The sequence below is a fragment of the Acinonyx jubatus genome, chromosome B3, assembly GCF_027475565.1.
Source record: "Acinonyx jubatus isolate Ajub_Pintada_27869175 chromosome B3, VMU_Ajub_asm_v1.0, whole genome shotgun sequence".
NCBI classification, from domain to species: Eukaryota; Metazoa; Chordata; class Mammalia; order Carnivora; family Felidae; genus Acinonyx; species Acinonyx jubatus.
In genome coordinates, this window is record NC_069386.1 from 116243774 (window position 1) to 116269632 (window position 25859).

The 25859-nt window shown below is 35.8% G+C and overlaps 1 protein-coding gene across 16 annotated transcripts in view; it reads right to left on the minus strand.

The window, feature by feature from the left end:
• NUMB (NUMB endocytic adaptor protein) overlaps nucleotides 1-25859 on the minus strand; it is a 195738-nt gene that overhangs the window by 49188 nt on the left and 120691 nt on the right. The window lies entirely within an intron of this gene.

The following is a 25859-nucleotide window of genomic DNA, read 5'->3' on the forward strand; positions in this document are numbered from 1 at the left end:
CAGCACTTTATTTTCTATCATTTTTTAAATTATACCATCCTTTAATAGGTAGTATTAAACAAGTAGTATCTTGTGATTTTGATTTGCATGTTCCTAATGACTAATGATACTGAGTATCTGTATCTTTTTGTGTGCTAATTAGCCATTTGTATATCTTCTTTGGAGAAATACCAATTCATATCCTTTGCTCATTTTTTAAAAATTGGCCTATTTATATACTTTTTAAGTTTTATTTAAATTCCAGTTAGGAGTGTAATATTAGTTTCAGATGTACAATATAGTGATTGAACATTTCTATACACCACCCAATGCTCATCACAAACAAGTACACTCTTTCATCTCTGTCATCTATTTAACCCACCCCCCACCCACCTCCCTTCTGGTAACCATTAGTTTGTTCTCTATATTTAAGAGTCTGTTTCTTCATCTGCCTCTTTTTTTTTTCCCCTTTGCTCATTTGTTTCTTAAATTACACATGAGTGAAATCATATGGTATTTGTCCTTTTTCTGACTTACTTTGCTTAGCATTAATACTACTCTTTAGCTCTATCCACGTCCTTGCAAATAGCAAGATCTTATTCTTTTTTATGGCTAAGTAATATTCCATTGCATATATACACCACATCTTTATCCATTTGTCAATCGATGAACAGTGGGCTGTTTCCATAATTTAGATGTTGTAGATAAAGCTGCTATAAACACCGGAGTACATGTATCTCTCCGAACTAATATTTTTGCATTCTTTGGGTAAACACCTAGTAGTGCAATTGCTGGATTGTAGGGTAATTCTATTTTTAACTTCCTGAGGAATCTCCACTCTGTTTTCCAGAGTGACTGCATTAGTTTGCATTCCCAACAGTGCAAGAAGGTTCCCTTTTCTTCACATCCTTGCCAACACCTGTTGTTTCTTGTGTTCTTGATTTTAGCCATTCTGACAGTTGTGAGGTGTTATCGCACTGTAGTTTTGATTTGCATTTCCCTGATGATAAGTGAGGTTGACCATCTTTTCATGTGTCTGTTGGCCATCTGTATGTCTTCTTTGGAAAAATGTCTATTTATCTCTTCTGCCCATTTGTAATTATTCATTTTTGGGGTGTTGAGTTTTATAAGTTCTTTTTAGATTTTGGATACTAACCCTTTATCAGATATGCTATTTACAAATATCTTCTCCCATTCCATAGGTTGCCTTTTAGTTCTGTTGATTGTTTCCTTTGCTGTGCAGAAGACATTTATTTTGATGTAGTCCCAACAGTTCACTTTTGCTTTTGTTTCCCTCGCCTCAGAAGACGTACCTAGAAAGAATATGCTATGGTCAACATCAAAGAAATTTACTGCCAGTGTTCTCTTCTAGGATTTTTATGATTTTACATCTTACACTCAGGTCTTTAATCCATTTTGAATTTGTTGTTGTGTATGGTGTAAGAAAGTGGTTCAGTTTCATTCTTTTGCAGGTAGCTGTCCAGTTTTCCCAACACCATTTGTTGAAGAGACTGTCTTTTCCCCACTGGATAGTCTTTCTGGATTTGCTGAAGATTAATTGACTACATAGTTGTGGGTTCATTCTTGGGTCTTCTATTCTGTACCATTGATCTATGTGTCTATTTTTGTGCCAGTACCATAGTATATTGATTACTACAGCTTTGTAATATAACTTGAAGTTCAGAATTGTGATGCCTTCAGCTTTTTCTTTCATAAGGTTGCTATGGCTATTCAGGGTCTTCTGTGGTTCCATACAGATTTTAGAATAGCTTGTTCTAAGCTCTGTGAAAAAAGTTGTTAGTATTTTGAGAGGGATTCCATTAAATGTGTAGGTTGCCTTGGGTGGTATAGACATTTTAGCAATATTTGTTATTCCAACCTATGAGCATGGGATGTCTTTCCATTTGTTTGTGTCATCTTCAATTTCTTTCATCAGTGTTTTATAGTTTTCAGAGTACAGGTCTTTCACCTCTTTGGTTAGGTTTATTCCTAGGTATCCTATTGCTTTTGGTGCAACTATAAATAGGACTGATTCCTTAGGTTTTCTTCCTGCCGCTTAATTATTGGAGTACAGAAATGCAACAGATTTCTGTACACTGATTTTGTATCCTGAGACTTTACTGAATTTGTTTATCAGTTCTAGTAGTTTTTTAGTGGAATCTTTAGGCATTTCTATATATAGTATCATGTCATCTGCAAAGAGTGAAAGTTTTACTTCTTCCTTGCCAATTTGAATGCCTTTTCTTTTTGTAGTCTGATTACTGTGGCTATCACTTTTAGCACTATGTTGAGTAAAAGTGGTGAGAGTGCACATCCCTGCCTTGTTCCTGACTGTAGGAGGAAAGTTCTCAGTTTTTCACCATTGACTATGATGCTAGCTTTGGGTTTTCCATATTTGATACTTGGCCTTTTTTATGCTGAGGTATGTTGCCTCTAAACTTGCTTTGTTGAAGGTAGTTATCATGTATGGATGTTGTACTTTGTCAAATGCTTTTTCTGCATTTATGGGAATGATCAAAGTTTTTATCTCTCTCTTTTTTATCTTTCTCTTATTGATGTGATATATCATGTTGATTGATTTGTGAATACTGAACCACACTTGCAACCTAGGGAAAAAAATCTCACTTGATTAGGCTGAATATTTTTAATGTATTGTTGGATTCAGTTTGCTAGTATTTTATTGACAATTTTTGCATCTATGTTCATCAGGGACATTGGCTTGTAGTTCTCTTTTTTAATGGTGTCTTTATCTGGTTTTGGTATCGGGGTAATGCTGGCCTCACTGAATGAATTTAGAAAATTTCCTTTCTTTTCTATTTTTTGGAATAGTTTGAGAAGAAAAGGTATTAACTCTTCTTTAAATGTTTGGTAGAATTCACCTGTGAAGCCATCTGGTCCTGGACTTTTGTTTGTTGGGAGTTTTTTTTTTATTACTAATTCAATTTCTTTGCTGGTTATCAGCTTGTTCAAGTTTACTTTCTGTTTCAGTTCTGGTAATTTATATGTTTATAGGAGTTAATACATTTCTTCTAGGTCTTCGAATTTGTTGGCATATAGTTTCTCAAAATATTCTCTTATAATTTTATTTCTGTGGTATTGGTTGTTATTTCTTCTCTCTCATTTGTGATTTTACTTATTTGGGTCCTTTCTCTTTTCTTTTTGGTAAGTCTGGCTAGAGGGGGTGCCTGGGTGGCTCAGCTGTTTAAGTGTCCAACTCTTGATTTTGGCTCAGGTCATGATCTCACAGTTGGTGAGATCGAGCCCTGCAGAGCCTGCTCAGGATTATCTCTCTCCCTCTCTCTCAAGGTTTATCAATTTTGTTGATTTTTTTCAGGTTCTGAACCAGTGCTCCTGGTTTCATTGATCTATTGTTTTATTAGTTTCTATATATTTTTGCTCTAATCTTTTATTATTTCCTTCCTTCTGATGGCTTTAGGCTTTGTTTGTTGTTCTCTTTCTAGCTCCTTTAGGTGTAGGGTTAGGTTGTTTATTTGAGATTTTTCTTGCTTCCTGAGGTGGGCCTGTACTGCTATACACTTCCCTTCTTAGGAAAGTTTTGTTGCACCCCAAAGGTTTTGAACTGTTGTATTTTCCTTCCTTTGCTCATTTTCTAATTGGGTTGTATGCCTTTAAATTGTTGAGTTGTAAGAGTTCTCATTATATTCTGGGTATTAAGCCTTTATCAAATACATGATTTCCAAATACTTTCTCCTATTCTATATATTGTCTTTTCACTTTCTTGAAAACATCCTTTGCGCAAAACTTTCAAATTTTGATGAAGTTCAATATATCTATTTTTTCTTTTGTTGTTCATACTCTTGATGTCCTATTTAAGACTCTGCTACCATATTTAAAATCATGAAGATTTACCCCTGTGCTTTCTTCTATGAATTTTATGGTTATTACTCTTATATTTAGATCATTGATTCAGTAAGTTAATTTTTTACATGGTTTAAGGTAGAGCTCTAACTTCATTCTTTTAAATGTGAAAATCCTAGGGCGCCTGGGTGGCTCAGTTGGTTGAGTGACCGACTTCGGCTCAGGTCATGATCTCACAGTTTGTGAGTTCGAGCCCTGCGTCGGGCTCTGTGCTGACAGCTCAGAGCCTGGAGCCTGCTTCTGATTCTGTGTCTCCCTCTCTCTCTGCCCCTCCCCACTCATGCTCTGTCTCTGTCTCAGAAATAAACATAAAAAAATTTTTTTAATGTGAAAATCCAGCTGTCCCAATGGATGCATGGATGACAATTCTTTTCCCCTTGAGTGGACTCTGCACCCTTGTCAAAAATCAATTGAACAAAAATATATCAGACTATATTTAATCTATCTTATTTGCTTCTTCAATCTGAGGATTCAAATACTGCTTTAAATGAATTCATCTTCCTCTCTCCTCCTGTAGCTCCCATTAGGCCTGGAAGTTCTACTGGCCTTTTTAATTTGTTCATCCATGTTTCCTCATCTCTTTTTCATATTTTCTCTTTATCATCTTGTGCTGCATTCTGGGTAACTTTATTAAATCTACCTTCCAGTTTACCAATTCTCTTTTCAGCTAGGTCTAATGCACTATTGAATCTATCCACCAAATACAATCTCAGTAACAGTATTTTTCATTTTAAGAAGCTCAGATTTGATTCTTTGTCAGATTTAATTCCTTTTTTTTCATGTCTTATTTTTTTCTTATGGTTTGAATTTTTGTATGTCTCTAATGATTTTATATATCCATATTTTATAGTGTCCTCTATAGTCTATCAATTCAAGTTCTTACAGAGCTAATCTTGTCCTTTATTGTATAATCCTTATTATATCTGCTGATCATTTCCATATATGATTTATAACTTACTTTTTAAACTGTAAGTTCATCCTCACTGAAGCTCAATTTCACTGAGGGAAATTCATGCATTCTGGAATATGGAGTGGTTTTCTATTTGCTTCTAAAAGATACCCCAGGTGTATCAGTAGCCCAAGACCTATTGTAATTAATTTGAGGATTCTTACACCATGCAGGTTTTAGCATCTGAAGTCCAAATCCACAGTTTCAATTTTTCCTTAGAGACTCCTTTTTTTCACCCAGGATCTGAGCAGAGGCAAGATTCTGCTTTTTAATTTTTTTGTTTTGTTTTTTGCTTCTTCTCTTAGTTCTCTATTTCACTGATTATAAAGCCCACTGAAGTTTCTGGTTCTATGCTGGGTTCTCAGTTCTGATGCTCTGGTTTTTATAAGTCCAGGACTTTTAGAATGAATGTTAAAACCAAAGGCTCTAGCTCACAAATCTTCTACCTCCTAGGTTGTACCATGCCAGCATAATTACTGCTGTGTTTGCAAATTCCCTCTTAATTTCTAGTAACTGGAGAGATCGGTCTTTATTGAAAGCTCAGATGTGTTTTAAGAGAAAAAGGTTGTTTATAAATGTATTCAGCATTTCTAGATATTTGTATTGGGAATATTTCTATGTTAGCTTAATACACTTTTTGCAAGAATGAAAACACCTGTCATATTTTTCAACAAAACTGTTTTTGCTATCTATTGGTTTTAGTATATCTTGTAAGTAGCCAAAATACTGGAGTTTCCTATAATTTTACGCAGTTTTTTGGTTGATTCTCTTGGTTTTTCAAAGGTAACATCTGCAGAAACAAATAAGACACAAAAAGTCTTGATTTCCCACTTTTATAACTTTTCTTTTCTTTTTTTAATTTTTTTTAACGTTTTATTTATTTTTGAGACAGACAGAGACAGAGCATGAATGGGGCAGGGGCAGAGAGAAAGGGAGACACAGAATCGGAAGCAGGCTCCAGGCTCTGAGCCATCAGCCCAGAGCCCGACGTGGGGCTCGAACTCACGGACCGCGAGATCGTGACCTGAGCTGAAGTCAGACGCTTAACCGACTGAGCCACCCAGGCGCCCCTGTAACTTTTATTTTCTTATCCAAAGGTACTTATCACCATTTCTAAATCAGTGTTGAATAACAGTCCTATCTAAGAGCAACCTTGGGGTGCCTGGTTGGCTCAGTTGGTTAAGCTTCTGACTCTTGATTTCAGCTCAGGTCACGATCTCATGGTTGTGAGATAGAGCCCTACATCAGGCTCCACGCTAGACATGGAGCCTGCTTAAGATTCTTTCTCTCCCTCTGCCCCTCCCCTACTCACTCTCTCTAAAAAGAAAAAAAGAAAAGAAAAAGAAAAAAAGAAGAAAAGAAAAGAAAAAAAAGAGCAACCTCATCATCCTCCCAAATTCAATGGAAATATTTCACCATGTATGACCCTGGGACAGTTTTTTACTCATTTAAAGAATGTATTATTCTATTCCTATTTTGCTAAGAAGATTTATTGGGATTGAATAATATTTTAAACTAAAAAAAAATTGAGATGTAATCCACATCACATAACCATTTCAAAGTGAATAATTCAGTGGCACTTAGTACATTCAGTGTTGTGCAATCACCACCTTTATCTAATTCTAAAAGAAAAACCAAAAGAAAAACCTGTACACATTAAGCATCTACTACCTGTAGCAGCACTTTCCCGAAGCCCCTTAGCAACCTATAACCTGCATTCTGTCTGTATGGATTTACCTAATCTGGATATTTCATATAAACGAAATCATACAATATGTGATCTTTTGTGTCTGGAGTATTTCACTTAGCAAGTTATTTTTGAGGTTCACACATCGTAGTATATAGGAGAACTTCATTACTTTTTATAGCTGATACATACAATATTCCACTGTATGTATGTACCATAGTTTGTATATCCATTCTTCCACTGAGGGATATGTGGGCTGTTTCTACCTTTTGACTTTATGAATAGTGGTGGTATAAACAAGAATGAATGTACACGTATTTATTTGAATTTTCACTTCTTTGAGGGTATATACCTAGCAGCAGAATTGCTGAGTCCTATGATAACTCTGTGTTTAGCTTTTTGAGGAACCACCAAACTGCCATCCACAGAAATTGAACCATTTTACTTTCCCACTAGTAACGTATAAGGATTCTGGTTTCCCCACATCCTTACCAAAACTTATTTTCCTTTTTTTTTTTTTTTAAAGGAGAACCATCCAATTGGGTGTGATGTGGCATTTCATTGTGGTTTTGATATGTATTTCCCTAATACCTAACGATGTTGAGTATCTTTTCATGTACTTGTTGGCCATCTGTACATCTTCTTAGGAGAAATTTCTATTCCAATCCTTTGCCTATTTTTAAATCATGTTCTTTTATATATTCTAAATACTAGACTCTTATCAAACATGTGATTCCCAAATATTTTCTCCCATTCTGCAGTTTTTTAATCTTGATAACTTCCTTAGTGCACAAAAATTTTACATTTTAATTAAGTCCAGTTTATCTATTTTTTCTTTTGTTGCTCATGGTTTTGATGTCTTTTCTAAGAATCTATTGCCAGATCCAAGGTCATGATAATTTACCACTAAGTTTTCTTCTACGAATTTTATGGTTTATAAGACTTAATAGTCTTATATTCCTTAAAAATTTTTTTTAATGTTTATTTATTTTTGAGGGGGGGGCGAGAGAGAGAGAGAGAGACAGACAAACAGACAGCACCAAGTGGGGGAGGGACAGACAGAGAGGGAGACACAGAATCCGAAGCAGGCTCCAGGCTCTGAGCTATCAGCACAGAGCCCGATGCAGGACTAGAAGTCAGGAACAATGAGATCATTACCTGAGCTGAAGTTGGATGCTTAACCAACTGAGCTGCCCAGGTGCCCCTATTCTTACATTCTTATACTAACTTTTAAGTTAATTTTCTGTACATAGTGTAAGGTAGAGGTCTGGCTTCATTTTTTTTTCAATGTGGAAATCAAGTTGTTCCATGACCATTTGTTGAAGAGACCATTCTTTCCCCATTGAATGGTCTTGGTACCCTTCTCAAAAATCAATTGGCCACAGATGTATAGGTTTATTTCTGTACTCTCAATTCTATTACATTGTTTTATACATCTATCCTTATGTCAGTATGACATTGTTTTGATTACTATAGATTTGTACTAAGTTCTGAAATCCACAAGTGTGTATCATTCAACTTTGCTTCCATTCAATGATGAAGTCCTTTTCTTAGGTTCATCAATGTGATGAACTATATCAAATTTCCTAATACTGAATTATTTGTGGATTCTTAAGTTAAACCCTACTTTGGTCTTTATTATACTTTTAGATCCTACTTGTTCTATTTTTCTGCCTACTTTTTCATCTATATTTATAAGTGGAACTGGTCTGTGGTTTTCTTTTTCTTTTATGCTATCTTTGTTATATCAGGATTCTGTTAATGCCATAAAAAAATCTGGAAACCATTCTTTTCTCCCCCAACCCCCATATGCTCTGGTATAGTTAAAGAGCATAAGAATTATTCTTTGAGGTTTTGAAAGAATCAACCTGTGTAACCATCTATAATCTTTTTGGGGAGATAGTTTTGGGTTTTAAAAACACTATTTCCTTCATGGTTACAGGCCTATTCAACTTTTCATTTTCTACTTTAATTAATTTTAGTAATATATGTTTTCCTAGAACATTCTTTTTTTAAAAGAAGAGGAGGGAGGGGCAGAGAGAAAAGAGGAGAGACCTGACGCAGACCCTGTGCTGACAGTAGAGAGCCTGATGTGGGGCTCCAACCCACAAACTGTGAGATCATGACCTGAGCCGAAGTTGGACACTTAACCGACTGAGACACCCAGCGCCCCCTTCCTAGAACATTCTTAATCTGAAATTTCAAATTTATCACCATAAACTATATAATGTTCACATAACTTAAATCTGTGATTGGGTCTCCTCACTTTCTTATCTCTAGTATTATATATCTGTGTTTTCTTTCTTTTTCTTTATTAGGACTCATTCCTAATACTATATCCAAGTCACTTAATCCCTGTTTCCATTTTTTATTAATAATAAAATGACAAAGTAGGGTTTTATGGTCGCTGAGATATGAATATAGGTTTCCAAGTGTTTCCAGAGGATTTTATTCTATCATTGTGGTGACTTCAACTGATCTCTTATGGGTATTTATCCCGGTAAAAAAAAGGGGGGGGGGGCAGGGAGACTTAATGGAAAGGAGAGAACAAAAATATCTCATATATGGAATGACTCTTAGCTGCAAAATCTATTTTGGAAATGTGGAGATGGAAATCAGTGTTGTGCTTTACTAGACTATGAGAAAAACATGCCCATTGAAAAAAACATTATTAAAGAGGTCTCTCTTCTTTTCTGAGACACTATCTCACTGAAGAATTGCAGCTGACTTGTGTTTTAATGGCTAAAATATTTGACACTGGGACTTCTTTTGTCTGTATGCCTTTTCCAAACTCCTTCTGAGTAAGGGACTTTTATTCACAAAAATGTACTTTAGAAAAACTAGTATGTGGAATTTCATTCTTGGATGAATTAGGTCATTTTTCCTTTTCTTGAAAAAATTATTCAAATAGATTTCCCCCCTTATTTTTGGTAATGTTAGCTATGAGAAGAAATGCAGAGTTCTGATGTGAAAGACTACGTAGTCAACACTTCCCAACATTAGCAAAAAGTAACATAATGATTAATTTACAAGAAAGTGTAAGGCACATTATCAGGTATACATGTCCAGTATTATACAGCAAATATAGGATGTAGATGTGTAGAACATGATATCAAAACTTGTTTCAGGCCTTTAATCAAAGGAGAGTAGTTAATTCAAATTAAAATGGGTTACTTTTACATATAATTTTGGAGTACAATTACATTTGAACAAGTCATCTGACCTAAATATATGCATTAAATCTAATCACAGAAGTTTAAAGCTGAAAAGAACTTAAAGAGATTCAGAAACTTTACCTTTCAAATGTGGCACAGAGTGTCAAAAAAGTTAAGTGATTTACACAAAGTCATATAACTAGTAAATTAACAGAGCCAGGAATAGAACTTTGATCTTTTCACTTCTAGATCTTTCTTCTTTCAACTATCTCACTATCTTCTGTTTACTATCTCACATTACCTCTGCAACTTTGCTATTCAAATAATGGTTTATAGTTTACTGGTCTTACATACATTAACTTAATGCTAGTCTACTTTAAAAAAAAAAAAGAAAGAAAGAGAGGTTGATCAAATAGGAATAGTCATCCATTTTGGCAATGTTGTTTATGGCTGAAGTGGGTGGGGGGCATTCTTCCTCAGAGCTCAATATTTCCTTCATAAATGAAATTACCCTGACTTTCCTAGTAACACTATTGTACTGCTAACCAAAGAGTAGATATGGGGGATTTTGCTTTATAAAAATATTATAGCTGATAAGTAAAGAAAGGATGACAGAATTAAAGTATCACCATTTTGCAACTTAATGATTTAATAATCCCAGGCAATGATCATGAATGGCTACTGATATCACAAAAAGATAATCAGCTATTGTGCGTCTCCTGATCATAGCCCACAACACCAATGCAGTATTCCTGGAAAAACAAGCAAGCAAGCAAGCAAGCAAACAAACACAATCTAAGCTAAATCTGATCAAGCCTTTAAGAACCAACCCACAAAAATTATAGGAAACAGGGGCGCCTGGGTGGTTCAGTCGGTTAAGCGTCCGACCAGCTCAGGTCATGATCTCAGGGTTCATGGGTTAGAGCTCTGCATCTGGCTCTGTGCTGACAGCTCAGAGCTTGGAGCCTGCTTCGAATTCTGTGTCTCCCTCTCTCTCTGCCTTTTTCTGACTCACACTCTGTGTCTCTCTCTCTCACAAAAATAAACAAAACATTAAAAACATTTTTTTTTAATTACATGAAACAGAGGAACATGTTACACAGAATGAATTTTTGGCATTTTCAATTTGCTGAAGAGTGAAGAATTAGAGTTCCAGACCAACTAGATTAACACCAGTGAACACCAAAGTATCTCAATTCAAATGCCAAGAAGAATTCCCTAAAAGTAGAAGTAAACCCGAAGTAGACAGAGCCTTCTTAAAACTGTAATCCAGCTTCTCTTAATATAAAACCAGACAAGGACATTATGAGAAAGAAAAATTACAATCCATTCAGGAGCAAAAGTATAGATGTGAAATTTTTGAACAAAGTATTAGCAAAGAGAATCCAGAAATATACTCAGTAAACTCAACTTGATTGAGTACCTCTAATGATCAAGTTGAGCTTATTCCAGGAATGTAAGGTTAACTATTCAAAAAATCTACTAAGTATAATTTACTACCCAACAGAATTAAAGATAAAGATCATATAATCTCTATAGGTACAGAATACACTTCTGATAAAACCTAGTTTCCACTCATAATTTAAACTATTTTTTAACCAAGAACAGAAGGGAACTTGTTTAATCTGATAAACTGTGGCAAGATTGGGAATGAGGTAAGAATTCTTGTTATTACCAATTCTACTCAGAGTTATATATCAGTCCCTGACCAATGAAACAAAGGGACAAAAAAACTTTTAAGTATATATAAGAAATACAACAATAATTATTCAGAGATAATATAACTGTATTAGTAAAAAACCCAAAGGAATATACAAATAAATTATTAGAATAAATGAGTTTAGAAGGATTGTAGATATAATTTCAACATACAAAAGCCAATTGTATCATTTCACAGTATATATAAATATTGAATCATTATGTTGTACATCTGAAACTAATATAATGTTATATGTCCATTATATTTCAATTTTTTAAAAAGTCAATTGTATTTCTATAACAGCAATAAGCAGAAAATGAAATTTTGAAAAAGACACCAATAACAGAATCAAAACTAAATGCCTGATGTTATCCTTCATTCATGAATCTATTCTTCTAACCACGTCTTTCCTAAAATAATATGGCAACTCTACCCTTCCAATTGCTCAGATCAAAAACCTTGGCACTAGGGATGCCTGGGTGGCTCAGTCAGTTAAGCATTGGATTTCTGATTTCAGGTCATGATCCCACAGTTCGTGAGTTCAAGCCCTGAGTGAGGCTCCTTGCTAACAGTGGGAGCTCACTTGGGATTCTCTCTCTGCCCCTCCTGTGTGAATGCTCTCTCTCTCTCTCTCTCAAAATAAACAAACAAACTTAAAGAAAAAACACCTTGACACTATCTTTGATTTCTCTTTCTCTTTGTCAACACTTCACAAATTTAATAAATCAACAAATACTACCAGCCCTATCTACAAAATACATGCAGAATCTAATCCCTTCTCACCACTTTCAGTACTATCACCCTGATGTAAGCCATCATCATCTTTCAGGTCTGGATTTTCATAACAGCCACTTAACTGGTCTCTCTGCTTTCACCCTTGCTCTTCTCTACAGTAGATTCTTAGCACAAGAGTCAGAGTAATCCTTTTACAATCTAAGTTATATAATGTCACTCCTCTGCTCAAATTTCTCCAGTGGCTTCTCATTTCACTCTAAATAAAAGCCAAAGTCCTTAAAATGGTCTTATAAGACTCTATACCACTGGTTTTTTCAAAGGGGTGTGTTCAGGAAATATATGGAGGCATTTTTGGTAACAGTGACTTGGAAAATTACTCATAGGTATTGTGCACAGATGATACCCTGCTTCCTGTATGACATCTGACTGTGCTACTGGGCATTAGTATCCATTTTAAGTGAATGGATAAAAACTTACTTGTAATTATTTAAACTCTAACTCCATTTTACATATATACACAATATTTTTTGCATAATTGCAATTGCTATGTCAATCGAGGAAAGAATTTTACTTTGATAAGAATTTTACCAAAAGCTGTTCACCATTTCAGAAAATAACATCACCACTTACAATCCACTTGTGGTATATGAGTTATCAATATATCGTATCAGTTTACATTTGCAGCTCTCATCCACAGTGATTCTAAGGTAAAGGTTTACTACTTTACTTTAGATCTTCTAGGGTAATTATGTCCAAGCACTCACACACTGGTTTAATTTTATTAATGTTTTTTTGTTTCTTCTTTATATATTTAATTATGTAAGCATAAGTAGGTTATACTATGTATATATTTCATTTAGGATAGTATAAGAAGTATTATAAGATATTTGTAGTAAAAATATAGATGATAGATCTGACCAGTGTGAAAACTATTAAACTACATGCATGATCAGGCACTCTGCTACTTAGCTGTACTACCTGCTCTAAATACACTGGCTTCCTTGCTGTGTCTCCAACATACCATTCTCCTGCCCTAGACCCTTTGCACTTGCTGCCCTTTCTGTCTACAATCTGCCTCTTACTTTCTTTGAGTCTTCACTGAAAAGTCACTTTTGCAGTGAAGGCTCCCCCAACCATCTTATTTTAAATTTCACTATCCTTATCACCATGCACTTCCTTCAAACCTAGAACCCTTTTGATATACCAGGTACTTCATACATTTTTATTTTTTCATTGTTAAAACCAACTAGAATGTATACACTGTGCAGGAATTTTGTCTGTTTTGTTTGCTATACTACCCATGCCTAGAACACTGTCCGGCAAACAGCAGGCATTCAGTAAATTGAATAACTTTTAAATGAATTAATGAATTACTAGACTCATAGAGAAGAAAATGTAACACATTACTTAGCTCTACATTAAACAATTAAGAATCATTATACTGAAACCCCTTACACTAAACTTGACAAAGAAAGGGGGACAGGGGCACCTGGATGGCTCAGTCGGTTAAGCATCAGACTTTGGTTCAGGTCATGATCTCATGGTTCTTGAGTTTGAGCCCCCCCAATAGGTGAGCAAGAGCCCCACTTCGGGTGAGCATGAGCCCTGCGTCAAGTGAGCATTAGCCCTGCTTCTCTCTCTCTCTCTCATTCCCTTACTAAAAAAAAAAAAAAAAGAAAAGAAAAGAAAAAAAAGGAAAGAAAAAGGAAAGAAAAGAAAAAAAGAAAGGGGGACAATTTATGGTTGTAGGACAAAATGTAAATGTTACTGACCTTATAATACTAAAAAGCACAGTTGACATACGTTTGAAGGTAAGAGAGTTAGGGGTTTTAGTATTTTTATTTTATATGGTAGAGAATCAAGACATACCATCTAAAATTAAAGAAGAAAAAATTTATGAGTATAGGGAACTAATAGAAAAACCAAAAATAGTAATTCCAAAAGTCTGGGTGGAGAAGAGACAAAGAGAAGATGGAAGGACAGGATATGTGGGTTAAATGATCCTTTGTCACCTTTACAGTGGAGAACCAATGATAAAACTGGTAAGTTAAGAACAGACACTAAAATGATATTATCTAAAGAAGGTAAAATATTACCAATTATAGAAGCAGAAATAAAAATGGTTAAATGTCCCTGGGAAGTGGGATTAGTGGTAGAGAAGGTGTTGTTTTCTCACCACAAGCATATATTACTTCAATGAAAAATTTTAAGTTTAAATTAAATTCAACACCATTTTAATAAAATTTTAATTCACATATCATGGTTATAAAATCATAATGTAGTCCTTAAGAACACAATCCTCTAGGGGCGCCTGGGTGGCTCAGTCAGTTAAGAGTCCAACTTCAGCTCAGGTCATAATCTCGTGGTTTGTGAGTTTGAGCCCCATGTCGGGCTCTGTGCTGACAGCTCAGAGCCTGGAGCCTGCTTCGGACTCTGTGTCTCGCTCTCTCTCTCTCCCCTGCTCATACTCTGTCTCTCTCTCTCAAAAATAAATAAACTTTTAAAAAATTAAAAAAAAAGAAATAAAGAAAAAGAAGACAATCCTCTAAATCTAGACCACAGGAATTCAGTGTTGGCTTCAAATAATCAGATATCACCAACTATTCACTAGCACTATCATGTAACAGAAATCTCACTGCATCATATTATGTCATAAACAAAATCATCAGCTCTTAAGAGATTCTGAATAGAGCTAACACTTCCTTTCAAAACGCACAGCAAATCATGAGTAACTGAAATGCTTGGGATTCATAAACCAATAACATTTCACAGTTTATGTTAAAAAGTTATCTGAAACAAGAAACATTTTTCCTAAATTTTAATGTTTCAGTAATCTCTACACCCAACCGGGAGCTTGAACCCACGACCCTGAGATAAAGAGTCCCATGCTCCTCTGATTGAGCCAGCGAGGCACACCCAAATTTTTAATGTTTCAAACAGAAAACCAGATTATGATGTATAGTTGTCACTGTTAGCAAGCTAGAGAACTAAGAAAAGAATACAATGTATCTATCTATTAACCAACTGGTCACTTTGATTGATTTATTTCATTGGTACCATATATGTGAACCTTACGTTTGGATCACTACCAATCAACTGGAGCATCTTCCAAAAAATTACAGTGTGAGGCAGCTATGAAATGAAACATTATTGCATATGCAGAAGATTGTCACATTCAGACAATAAAATTATGAGTAGCAATAAAAGTCCCATCCCTTGGGATAAATAGAATTTTTAAAGCTGTAAGAGATTGCTGCGACCAATGCATTAAGTCCTCAGGCATCAAACATCTATCAAAAGCTTCTGACTCCTATTCAAGAGAAGATATTTAACTTACAGTGTTAAAAATTCAATTAAGGAAAAAACCCAAGAAATAAGAAATGCAGATTTAGAACTCCAGTATTCAGTTGGCATCTAACAAATAACAATAACAGCAGCACCAAAATTTATTGTATACTATGTGCCAGCAGTGTTGTGTTTTTCATGTACCGTATTTGCTCATTTATTTCTCAGAACACCTATATTAGATAAGTACTATTTCTCATTTTACAGCTGAAGAAACAGAGGTGGAGAAAGTTTAAGTAATTTGATTATGATCACAGTTAATAATAACTGGCATAGCACCAATACAAACTTGGGTAGTTTGGCTTGAAAGCATATGCTCTAAATGGATAAAGAAATTGTGGTTTATATACACAATGGAGTACTATGTGGCAGTGAGAAAGAATGAAATATGGCCCTTTGTAGCAACGTGGATGGAACTGGAGAGTGTGATGCTAAGTGAAATAAGCCATACAGAGAAAGACAGATACCATATGTGTTCACTCTTAGGTGGATCCTGAGAAACTTAACAGAAACCCATGGGGGAGGGGAAGAAAAAAAAAAGAGGTTAGAGTGGGAGAGAGCCAAAGCATAAGAGACTCTTAAAAACTGAGAACAAACTGAGGGTAGATGGGGGGTGGGAGGGAGGGGGGGGTGGGTGATGGGTATTGAGGAGGGCACCTTTTGGGATGAGCACTGGGTGTTGTATGGAAACCAATTTGACAATAAACTTCATGTATTGAAAAAAAAAAAGAAAGCATATGCTCTAGATGCCTCTCTAAAATTTATTACAGAGCCAATGAAGGACAGAAAGCAGGCAAGTGACATAGTCATATCTGCAATTTAAGAAGATCACTATTACAGCCTTAAGATAATAGTTTGAAAGGGATTAGCCATAAGAAAAACAGTCAAGAGAACTATAATGGTCTAGGGAGAAAAAAAAGCTGAGGACTCGATTAAACAGTAGCAGTAGGAGAGAGAACAAAAAGGCAGAGGATAGATATTTAAGAAGTATAGATATGATACAATGACAGTGACTGACATTGTTAGTTGCCTACATGTCAGCCAGTCTTTCAACGGATTTCCCCTGCCAAACGAGCCTAACTCCTTGGTACAGGCTGAAAATAGCAAATAATTGCTTTCTTGGCTTTCCTTGCAACTATAGCATGGAAGTTTAATTCAATCCTAGCCAAAGGAAAAGCAGTAGGAAGTCTCTGTGTGTATGTTTGTAAGGGGCTGTCCCATTCTGATATAAAAGACATTTACTCCCTAGTCTTTATCTTTAGATAATGATGAGTGAGGGTATAAATTATTCTTTTTTTTTAAAAGTTTATTTATTTTGAGAGAGAGTGTGTGAGAGAGAGCAGGGAAGGGGCAGAGAGAGGGAGAGACAGAATCCCAAGCAGGCTCCACACTGTCAGCACAGAGCCTGATGGCAGGGCTCAAACCCACGAACTGTGAGATCATGACCTGAGCCAAAACCAAGAGTTGGATGCTCAACTGGACTTGGCCAGCCAGGTGCCCTACTTTAAATTAGGTTGCTGGATTCTGTCTGTTAATATTTTGTCAAAAGTTTTTTGTTAATATCTATACAATAATTTAGTTTGTAGTTTGCTTCTCTTATGCTGTCAAGTTTTAGAATGCTACACATATAAAAAGAAATTTCTAAGTTTATAAAATGAATTTGGGAGGCGCTGATGAACAAATAAAGCATGACTTTCATCTTTTCGTTAAAAGATTAATAGTTCCCAGGGCACTTGGGTGGCTCAGTTGGTTAAACATCTGGCTCTTGATTTCAGCTTGGGTCATGATCTTGCGGTTCGAGGGGTTGAGCCTTACGCTTGGCAGTGCAGAGCCTGCTTGGGATTCTCTTTCTCCTTTTCTCTCTGCTCCTCCCCCGCTCACACATGCATGCACATACTCTCTCTATCTCTCTCTCTCAAAATAAATGAGTACACTTTAAAAATATATATATTAATAGTTCCCTTGGTATGTTAGGGTTGGAAAGTAGAAAAAAGGAGGTAGGTAACTTTTACATATTACGATATTTCTTCTACAGGAGTTGGTCTTTTTATATTTTGTTTCTTTGGAGTTAGTTTGGGTCATTTATACAACCCAAGAATATTACCAATTCTATCCATGTTTTCAAGTTTATTTGCCTATATTTTTTTTAAGAGAAAGAGAAAGGGCAAGAGTAGGGGAGAGAGGCAGAGGAAGGGGGAGAGGGAAAGGGGGGGAGAGAGAGGGAGAGAGAGAAGGAGGGAGAGAGAGAGAGAGAGAGAGAGAGAGAGAGAGAGAGAGAGAGAGAGAGAGAGAATATATGAGTCTTAGGCTCCATACTCAGAGTAGAGTCTGATGCAGTGCTTGATCCCATGACCCTGGGATCATGACCTGAGCCAAAATCAAGAGTTAGATGCTCAACTGACTGGGTCACCCAGGCACCCCTACAGAATCTTAATTTTAAAAATGCCATTGGTATCTGTGATTATTTTCCCATTTTATTTTTTTTTGTGCATTCGTGCACAAAAGTATATTTAGTAACTTCTAATTTAGTATTAACATTGTACATCAAAATACACGTTACATGGTAGGTAAGCCACTGGATCAGAAATACTGAAATAGCAAGAGCCCTACTTTCTGTACCATGGCTATATGCTTACACGCAAAATAAAAAAAGCCTGTGTGATACTGTGATTTATAAGAAACACAGATTTGGTCATTCAGATAACCACAATATATTTCTCATATATATTTGGTCTTCATCCACAGTTCCTAACTCACAGCTCCCAAAATCTTTGGAATTTCCTGAGTATTGAGAGTGATAAAGGTGTCTTTTGTTCCATAAAGGAGGCAACTTTCTCGGAAAACACCTAAGGATGGCAGCTGGTTGCCAGGAGGACCAACCATGTGAATAAAGGGTTGGATCTGTCAGTCTCACCTCCCAACCCCTGGAGAGGGGAGAGGGGCTAGAAACTGAATCAGCCAATGACTTAGTCAATTATGACTATGTAATGATACCTCATAAAAACCCAAAAGGACAGTTTTTTGGCTTTTATTTTTGGAGTGCTTCCATACTTGGGTAACCAGAACATTTTCACATGCCACCAAGCCAGTCCCCAAGCTCCATGAGGCCAGAAGCTACTTTGTTCAAAACCTCACCCTATATATCTCTTTATCTCACTGTTGATTCATACCCTTTATCATGTCCTTTCATCAACTATTAAATGTAAGTGTCCCCTTGAGTTCTGTGGGCAGCTCTAGCCAATCTCTAAGGAGATCATTGGATCTCCAATCTGTAACTGGTTACTCAAAAACACAGGTTAACAGCCTGGGGCTTGTGACTGGCATCTGAAGTAGGGGGTGAGAGGAAAGTCTTATAGGACTGAAGCATGAAACTGGAATCTGATGAATTCTCAAACACTACGCTGGTGTCTAAGAGCTGCTTGGTGTTGCTAGGGCAGGGGGTGGGGAGATGATCCCCCTCACCATGTTCTAATGGACAACACAAAAAACCCTATTATTAAAATACTACCTCTTAAAACTTCTAGCACAATGGCAATCCTTATCTTAGAAAGAAATGGGGCCCAGAACAACTTGGCAGATCACTTACTATAGCAAAATGTTGGTCCAGGAGGTAAACACATCCAATTCCAGCCATTCATGTGCTCAATTCTCCATTTGGTCTATCCGACTTGTACATACCAGCCCACTTCCTGGTTCAGGATTATAACCTTAAACCAATGGAATGAAGTCCTTCCATCTCATTTAGCAGTGAATTGAATTAGATCAGTTTACAAACAATACGAATAAGCATAAATCCTGTATCCAGCCCCTCAAATCTCCCCAATTTGAAGATAATATGAAATCCAGAATCTATCCAACAGAAGGTCCATTTTAGCATTCTGTATGTATTCTACATAACTAGAGAATTCAGATTTTAATTACAAATCAAAGGACTGATGAACTGGCTTAGATTCCAGCAACTGATTTTAACTGAAAATAACACTAGCATTTTAAAATATAATGTTAGTACGCAATTACAAGTAAACTTAGTATATTACTTTAACTGATGAAGCATACTGGTTTTTTTTGTTTTTGTTTTTTTTTAACGTTTCATTTATTTTTGAGACAGGGAGAGACAGAGCATGAACAAGGGAGGGTCAGAGAGAGGGAGACAGAATCTGAAACAGGCTCCAGGCTCTGAGCTGTCAGCACAGAGCCCGACGTGGGGCTCGAACTCACGGACTGCGAGATCATGACCTGAGCCAAAGTCAGCCGCGTAACCGACTGAGCCACCCAGGCGCCCCTGAAGCATACTGTTTTAATCAACGGTTCTCAAAATTTTTGGTCACAGGACCCAATTACACTGAGGACCCCAAAGCATTTTTGTGTCAGTTATATCTATTGATAATTTTACTATATTAGAAATTAAAACTAAGAACTTTTAAAAATATTTAATTCATTGAAAAATAATAATAAATGCATTTATATGTTAATGTAAATGGCATTTAATGGAAAATAACTATATCAGAATGAAACAATTTTGTGAGAAGGGTGGCACTGTTTCACATTTCTGCAAATCTCCCTAATATCTGGCTTAATAGAAAACTAGATTCTCAAATTTGGCTAATATCTGGCTTAATAGAAAACTAGATTCTCAAATTTGCATCTAGATTCAATCTATTGGAATATGTCGTTTTGATACATATTTTCACACACAGATATATAGTTGGAAAAGAAAGTACTTCAGGATCTCACGAAAAGATTTTGGGGACCTCACTTTGAGAACCACTACATTAAGTTTTTATAGGTAATACTTCACTTCTAACATTAAAATTCCTCCTCCATTAAAAAAATTATTGGGGCACCTGGGTGGCTCAGTCAGTTAAGTGTCTGACTCTTGATATGTGCTCAGGTCATAATCTCACGGTTCACAAGATTGAGCCCCACGTCAGGCTCTGCACTAAGCATGGAACCGCTTGGGATTCTCTTTCTCCCTCTCTCTCTCTCAAAATAAACACTTAAAAAAAAAGATGATCTCTGTTACACTAGCAGAATTGCAAGACAAGGTTTGAAACCTACTTTAATTAATTACTAATTAAATTGTAATACTAAATTGTACTTATACAGGCACCAGTATACTTTAACATACTTGGCAGAGATCAAACTAGTTGCAGTTTCACTTGATTACAGTCTAGTAATCACATTTCTATTTCCAGTAATTGCATATTCTGTATCTCCCATTCTCTGGAGTAGCTATTCTAATGTCTTCAAATCTAATTCCACAACTCTCCTCACTCTTCTACAGATGTCTTCACTTCCTATTTCCTTGAGAAAATATGCCTTTAAACTCCAAATTTAAGCCACCAACACCATAAATGTAAGGCATTTACACTCCGTTTGTTACCTTTGCTACTATTAAAATAGAAGCAGCATCCTTCCTCCATCTAAAACAAATCCACTTTCTACATGCTTCTTAAAGGCCCTTTAGTTATGCTCAAGTCTCTCCTACCTTAAAAACAAAATTCAACATAAAATCAAACTACCAGTGATTTATAGACTTTAACTGAGTAAACTTTATGGTATGTAAATTATATCTAGTAAAACTGGTAAAAACAACAATAACACACAGCTTTTCAACCTCACACTCCCTTTGCTACTCTGCCTTTCTGCTCTCCTTTGAAGACAAACTTTTTCATTAAAAATTTTTTAACTACCTTATTGAGGTATAACTGACATATAATGAACTATATATATTTAAAGTTACAATATGCTGAGTTCTTGCATATACCTGAGAAACCATGATCACAATCAATATAATAATCAGCCATCACCACTAAAAGTTTCCTTGTGGGCTTTGTAATACTTCCCTTTCTCCCCTCCCCATCTTCACACAACCTTGTCTGACGAACTTCTCGAATTAGTAATCTCTAGATTTGTCATCTTCTTTCTTATTTTGCATCCATTCACTCCTCAATCTAGACTCCATCCTTATGACTCCACTGTAAGTGCTATCATTAGAATCACCAGGACTTTCAAATTTTTAAATTAATGAAGTTTCATTTTCTCCTCGATAGCACTTGACCACTTTCTCCTTCCTTGAAACTTGGCTTCTGAGATCACACTCTTCAGGTTTCCCTTATACCTCTCTGGCTACTCATTCTTATTCTCCTTTGAAGATAACCCATTTCACTGCCTGTCCCTTCTATGTTTGTCCTAGGCCCCCCTCTCCTCTCACTTCTTCTAGGCAATCTTACTTACTCATGACTTCAATGATAATTTATATATAGTCAACTCTCATTATTCAAGGATTCCTTATTTGCAAATTTGCCTACTTACTAGAATTTGTTTGTAATCTCAAAATGAAAACTCATGGTGTTTGTGGTTAAGTAGGTATCTTCATGTCCGTCTTTCCTAGACACCTCAAAAGGAATTCATCTTCTCTACCCTCAAACGTGTTCTTCCTCAGTGAGCACGCTCACCACCTTACTAGCTGTCTACACGGGAAACTTTTTATACCAACTCATCAGTAGTTCAGAATTCAGTAGTCCCCAAGGCAAGGCCAGATAAGACATCATTTGTCCAGCTATATTTGAGGAAATTCATCTATTCTTAGGCTATAGAAAATAATTCAGGTTCTGATTCTCCTATCCAACCATATGGCATTTGTACTTAAGTGCATGGGGTGGGAAGGGAAAGCAGATAAGGGGTGGGGAGCCACAATGTAGAAGAGGGGATGAATGTTTTGTCGAAAGGATTTCAAAACACCATTTGGAGAAGATCATACAAAAAACGTCCTAAGTAAGGTGTCCTGCCTGCATAAGATGTAAATCTTACATCTTAAATGTTTATCTCTAAAGCACATCTAATCAGCTGTTTCTTATGACAAATGACAGTACCACTGAATGATAGTGAACCTTATTTATCACACACAAAATACTTAAAAGTTGTATATTTCATAGCCAATTGGAAGTGCTTCGATTAATTTTACTTCAGTTATTTCAGTACTATATACCAGCCTCTCAGAACCCTGTGAATGAGGTTTTTAAAAAAAAAAATATATATATATATGTTTATTTATTACAAATATAACATGTTCATGACAAGAAATGTCACTAGTTCCAAAGGATACATAGTGTAAAGTAAAAAGATCCCCAAACCTTCACACCCATTCTGTAATTCATATTTATTTGTGTCTTCTTAACAGGTTTTTCTTATATATATAAGCAGATATATAGATTTTTTTCTTTAAAAAAATTTTAACATTTATTTATTATTTTTGAGAGACAGAGCACAAGTGGGGGAGTGGGAGAGAGAGAGAGAGAGAGAGAGAGAGAGAGAGAGAGAGAGAGAAAGAGAAAGAAACAGAATCTGAAGCAGGCTCCAGGCTCCGAGCTGTTTGCACAGAGCCTGACGTGGGGCTCGAACTCACAAACCATGAGATCACTACCTAAGCTGAAGTCAGACGCTTAACAGACTGAGCCACCCAGGCACCCCAGATTTTTTCTTTTTAACTATAAACAGAATCATACTATGTATACTGTTCGTGCCTTGCCTTTATCACTTAATAATACACTAAAGTCATCTTTCTGTATGAGCATGTCAGAGAATATTCTTTCAGTGTTTCCTCTGTCAGTCAATGATCATCACCTCTACCAGTCTGGGACAAGAAACCAGGTATCAGCCTTAACACCATTCTTTTTCATTCCCTAGGTTCAGTCCATTTCCAATTCCTATTGCCTTTATCTCTTAATTATCTCTCAATTTACTTCATTTCTTTTCGTCTCCACAGTTACCATCTTAGTCCAGACTAAACACGATCTCTCCTCTGGATTATTGTAATAATCTTTCACCAGACTCTTTGCACCTACTATGGACTACCTCCAAACCACACCACACCCACAGTCCCAGTTTGGGAAGAGGAAAAAGTTCTGGAGATGGGTGGTGCTGATGACTGCATAACAATACGAATGTTACTAATATTAGTGTACTATGCACACAGAAATGGTTAAAATGGTGAATTTTATGTTACATATTTTACCACAATAAAATGAACAAAAGATGAAAAAAACCCACACCATTTAGTGGCTTCCAGTAACTCTTAAAGTCCAAAATCCTTAACATGGCCTACAAGGGCCCCACCCTATTTCTTTCCAGGTTCATCTCATATAACTTCTTACACCATAGCCTTCCCTTTTTAAAAAGCACTTATCTCAGTTTGTAATCATATTAATGCAAATATCTAATTAAAGTCTGTCTTCCTACAAGGACACTATCAACTCCACAAGAGCAAGAACTGTCTTTTTATTTACCACTTAGCATATGTCTGGTGCACAGTAGGTATTCAAAAAATTTTATTAAATGAATACAGACCTACCTTATTCTTTTTTTTTTTTTTTTGTAACGTTTATTTATTATTGAGAGAGAGAGACAGAGCATGAGCAGGGGAGGGACAGAGAGAGAGGGAGACACAGAATCCAAAGCAGGCTCCAGGCTCTGAGCTGTCAGCACAGACGCTTAACGGACTGAGCCACCCAGGCACCCCTCTTGTTTTTTAATAGTGGCAAAGAATTCCACTTAATGGGTTCCTAACGTCTTTATCTAATCCCAGAATGATGGGCATTTAACTTGTTTCCAGATTTTTGCTATCAAACGATGCTAAGATGACCACTTTTGCCAGTATATCTGTGAATGTACTTAAATGTAATTGTTTTTTTTAAGTTTATTTTTTTTTAGTAATTTCCATACCCAACTTGGGGCTCAAACTCATTACCCCAAGATCAAGAGTTGCATGTTCTTCCAATTGAGCCAGCTAGGTGCCCCTTAAATATAATTCTTAAATGTAAAATGTCTGGTCAAATGAAAAGTGCATTTAAAATTTTAACTGATATTTCCAAATTGCTCTCCTAATAGGTTATAATTTATATTCCAAGCAATCAACAATGTGTAAGAGTACCCATTTCCACACTACTCGTATAATCAAAATGAGCCTATTTTGGGGGGTGAGGTTGGGGGAAGTGAAGAGTGTTAGTTTTTGTATGAGAGGGTTTTTTTCATATCTTAATATCATGCCAAAAATTTTAAAATAAAATATTTAAGTTTATTATCCCTATAAAAGAACTCATTTCAGCGAATAAGTAGCAAAGCTAAGTGATTAGGATTTCTTTTTTTTTTTTTCTTTGAGAGACTGTGTGCACAAGCAGGGTAGAGGGACAGAAGGCGGGGGAGAGAAAGAGAAAGACAGAGAGAGAGAGAGAGAGACAGAGAGAGACAGAGAAGAGAGAGAAAGCAGGATCCTTACTAAGTCTGGAAACCTATGACCCTGGGATCAATACCTGAGCTGAAATCAAGAGTCAAGACACTTAATCAACTTGAGCCACCCAGGCACCCCAGAAAATGCTTAGTAATTGAGACTGTGGAAAAATTTGTATATTTTTCATGTATTTATTTAAAACGTATATTCTATAAATCACTTTTCTGTCATATAGATTTTTTTCCTTTCTGAAGCTTCAGGCTATGTTTCAATCAATGGTAGAAAATCACAATAAGACTATGTATACATAAGAATATGTAGAAAATAGAGAAATATGTTAACATTTTATATTAGACTAAATTTTTTTCTGGAAGATATTAACATTTTGGTCTAGTTCCTTCTATTTTTTTATATCCACACTTAATACACCTCATAGCATGCTTATATAATTATAAATTACTTCTTTTCACTAAAGAGTATAACATGTACACTTCTTTCATGACCTTAAATGTGACCCTTCTTCGGAGTGTCAAGTAATAGTAAGAAAAAACACCTATATGGCACCCCCTTCTCTAGATCTTCATTATGTTATTACTTCTTTGAGCTTCCATTTTCTGATCTTACAGGTGAAGGCATTAGTTTAAATGACCTCTGTAAGATTAACAGTTATAAGATTAAAGAGAAAATTCCTTTTGATTTAACTCTTTTAAGATTTTCTAGAACACACCAGGCCTGTATTTAAGAAAACAGACTCCCTATTCCCTCTGCTCCACCACTTAGTAAACATTTACCACTCAAAATAATTTCATTTGTAATAATTTGGGACTTGGGAGCACCTGGGTGGCTCAGTTTGTTAAGTGTCCGACTTTTGGCTCAGGTTGTGATCGCTAGGTTTGTGAGTTCAAGTCCCACATCAGGCTCTCTTTTTCAGATCCTCTGTCACCCTCTCTCTGTCTCTCCCCTGCTTGTGCTCACTCACTCTCTCTCAAAAATAAACAAAACAAAACAAGGAAAGCTATCCATTCAAAATTGTTATTAAAAATAATAATAATAATAGTAATAGTAATAATAATAATAATTTGGGATTTTTAGATATTTCAGGATTAGTTTTTCATCAGAAATGATCTTATTTGAAGTGATTCTAGAGTATATATCAGAAATTCCTATTTAAATATAAAGAGAAAAAAATCACTAATTATAAT